Source organism: Hyla sarda, chromosome 1, assembly GCF_029499605.1.
Source record: "Hyla sarda isolate aHylSar1 chromosome 1, aHylSar1.hap1, whole genome shotgun sequence".
Classification (NCBI taxonomy): domain Eukaryota; kingdom Metazoa; phylum Chordata; class Amphibia; order Anura; family Hylidae; genus Hyla; species Hyla sarda.
This window is the reverse complement of record NC_079189.1, coordinates 268,902,676-268,906,403: the sequence shown is the minus strand read 5'-3', so window position 1 is coordinate 268,906,403 and position 3,728 is coordinate 268,902,676. Positions and strand designations below refer to the sequence as shown.

General features: G+C 40.6%; 1 long non-coding RNA gene across 1 annotated transcript; it reads right to left on the bottom strand.

Annotated features, from left to right (window-relative positions):
* Window positions 1–1,353: 1,353 nt before the first annotated feature.
* On the bottom strand, window positions 1,354–1,814 carry LOC130368470 (uncharacterized). The gene is made up of 3 exons (XR_008892478.1): window positions 1,745–1,814; window positions 1,521–1,668; window positions 1,354–1,430 (listed from the first exon to the last, which is right to left on the bottom strand). It is a non-coding gene; the product is annotated as an uncharacterized LOC130368470 (long non-coding RNA).
* Window positions 1,815–3,728: the final 1,914 nt, after the last annotated feature.

The following is a 3,728-nucleotide window of genomic DNA, read 5'->3' as shown; positions in this document are numbered from 1 at the left end:
GTAGTGCAATTAATAAATATTGTGAAATAATATATAAATAGATGCATACTGCAAAATTACATATAATGAAAAATGTGATAGGATGACACCAATACTTGCAAAAGTGAAGGGAAGTTGCAAGTAGTAAATGATGGTGCAAGTAGTAAAATGAAATGAAGTAATGCTTGGTAATCAAGAAGAGGTGTGTCGTAGTTGTTAGTCAGACGGCCTGCAAAACAAAGAAGAAGCAAAGAAGAATGGAGAAATAGGAAAAACCAATTCGTACCATATGGAGAGAACATATATAATTGTGAGTATGGCATAAACACACCATATAACAGTAAGAAGACATGAAAACCACCCAAGTGAACTGTTAAAAAATGAGATAAAATAAAATGAGGGGCAAGACAGCCCGACCCACCAAATAAGCCAAACTCAGAATGTGTATAATACTATAAAAAACACGTGTGTACACATATACACACACACACATGTGTATATACATATACACACATACACATAAGAGGTGTTAAATACAAAGAAAATCAACTTCGTAAGTGTGAGTAAATAATAGTTAGTCAACCCATGACAACGGTCATACATAGACAGAATCCCCAGCAGAATGGAACCGTATAAAAGTGTCAAGTAAGGGTCCCAGAGGCTAACATAACAAAAAGAAGCATTGTTAAAATACTTACCAGGTGGCAAACCAATAAGAAGCCATATCACAGGAAAGGGGCAAAGCTGTTGTACTCATTTAGTCCATATGGGGACCTTGCTCGCAACTTCTCAATCCACATCGTTTCTTTTTTGGCTAGAGCCCTTTTCCAGTCTCCACCCCTTGTGTCAAAATACACGCGATCAATGCTGCGTACCTGTAACAAAGAGGAATCACACCCATGAGCAATCTTAAAATGTCTCGGTAGGGTCTTTAGGGTGTCTATGTCATCAACATCTTTGGTCGCAAGTATGTCTAACACATGTTCACGGACCCGTCTGCGGAATTCCCGTGTGGTTAAACCCACATAAATCTTTCCGCACGGGCACGAGGCCAAATAGACAACACCCTTGGTGGCACAATCAATTCGATGTGTAATCCGATATTCTTTACTATTGTCAGAATTGGCAAAGGTCTCAGATTTCACAATATTTTTACAAGCAACACAATGGCCACATGTGTACGTGCCCCACTTCGGGCCTTTAGACCCAAAGGCATTGGATGGAGTGGTCCCCCTGTGATAACTATGTACCAGCAGGTCCTATAGGTTTTTTGATCGCCGATAAGTCAGCGAAGGTTTGTCCGGGAGATGACTCGCAAGTATTGGATCAGATAATAATATAGGCCAATACTTGCCTAAAATTTGATGTACTTCTGATGTCCTAGAGTGATGGTCCACAATAAGTCTAATCATGTTCTCAATGTCCGGGTGCGCTATGTTCTTCTTTTTGCCCTGTAAGAGAACGTCCCGTGAGGACATTTTTGCACGTTTATACGCACGTTTAAGACACTGGCCACTATACCCCCGTTCTTGAAAACGTACCTGTAGATCTTTGGCTTGTTTTTCAAAGTTGAAATCGTTGGAGCATATTCTCCGAGCCCGTATGTACTGTCCCACCGGGATGTTATTTATCAGGTGACGAGGATGTGCTGATGTTGCATGAAGGACCATATTTGCCGCAGTTTGCTTCCTAAAAAGGTCAGTTGTAATAAAACCCTGTTCGTCCACATCAATTTTTATGTCCAAAAAATCAATGGAGGGCTTACCAATGGAGTATGTTAATTTGATATTGATGGAATTGCAGTTAAGTCGTGCAATGAATTCTTCCAATTCTATTGACGTACCCTGCCAGATGATAAGAATATCGTCAATATAACGCCCCCAAAATTGCACCTTCTCGATGCCAAGTACGGGGTTGGTAAGAAAGATACCCCTCTCCCACAGCCCCAGGAAAAGATTGGCATATGAGGGCGCACAAGAAGCCCCCATTGCCGTTCCCTCACATGGGAGTAGGTTTTACAGTAAGTAACTGGCTGCAAGTTTGAGCTGCGGCAAATTTTCTGCCGCAGCTCAAACTGCCAGCGAGAAACTACTGTGAACCCCCGCCCGTGCGACTGTACCCTAAAAACACTACACTACCACAAAATAAAATAAAAAGTAAAAAACACTACATATACACATACCCCTACACAGCCCCCCTCCCCAATAAAAATGAAAAACGTCTGGTACGCCACTGTTTCCAAAACGGAGCCTCCAGCTGTTGCAAAACAACTACTCCCAGTATTGCCGGACAGCCGTTGACTGTCCAAGCATGCTGGGAGTTTTACAACAGCTTGAGGCACCCTGTTTGGGAATCACTGGTGTAGAATACCCCTATGTCCACCCCTATGCAATCCCTAATTTAGGCCTCAAATGGGCATGGCGCTCTCACTTTGGAGCCCTGTTGTATTTCAAGGCAACAGTTTAGGGTCACATATGGGGTATCGCCGTACTCGGGAGAAATTGTGTTACAAATTTTGGGGGGTATTTTCTGTTTTTACCCTTTTTAAAAATGTAAAATTTTTGGGAAAACTTGCATATGTAAAAAAAAATTTTTAACCTAAAATGCTTAAGTCGTGAAACACCTGTGGGGTATAAAGGTTCACTTAACACCTTGTTACGTTCACCGAGGGGTCTAGTTTCCAAAATGGTATGCCATGTGTTTTTTTTTTTTGCTGTCCTGGCACCATAGGGGCTTCCTAAATGTGACATGCCCGCCGAACAAAATTTGGTCTCAAAAAGCCAAATATGACTCCTTCTCTTCTGAGCATTGTAGTTCGCCCGTAGTGCACTTCAGGCCAACTTATGGGGTACCTCCATACTCAGAAGAGATGGGATTACAAATTTTGGGGGTATTTTCTGCTATTAACCCTTGCAAAAATGTGAAATTTGGGGGGAAACACATTTTTGTGAAAGTTTTTAATTTATTTTTTTACGTATGCAAAAGTCGTGAAACACCTGTGGGGTATTAAGGCTCACTATATTCCTTGTTACGTTCCTCAAGGGGTCTAGTTTCCAAAATGGTATGCCATGTGTTTTTTTTTTGCTGTTCTGGCACCATAGGGGCTTCCTAAATGCAACATGCCCCCCAAAAACCATTTCAGAAAAACGTACTCTCCAAAATCCCTTTGTCGCTCCTTCGCTTCTGAGCCCTCTACTGCGCCCGCCGAACACTTTACATAGACATATGAGGTATGTCCTTACTTGAGAGAAATTGCGCTACAAATATAAGAATAAAATTTCTCCTTTTACCCCTTGTAAAAATGCAAAAATTGGGTCTACAAGAACATGAGAGTGTAAAAAATGAAGATTGTGAATTTTCTCCTTCACTTTGCTGCTATTCCTGCGAAACACCTAAAGGGTTAAAATGCTGACTGAATGTCATTTTGAATACTTTGGGGGGTGTAGTTTTTATAATGGGGTAATTTGTGGGGTATTTCTAATATGAAGACCCTTCAAATCCACTTCAAACCTGAACTGGTCCCTGAAAAAAAGCGAGTTTCAAAATTTTGTGAATAATTGGAAAATTGCTGCTGAACTTTGAAGCCCTCTGGTGTCTTCCAAAAGTAAAAACACGTCAATTTGATGATGCAAACATAAAGTAGACATATTGGAAATGTGAATAAAAAAAAATATTTGGAATATCCATTTTCCTTACAAGCAGAGAGCTTCAAAGCTAGAAAAATGCAAAATTTTTTAAATTTTTCATAA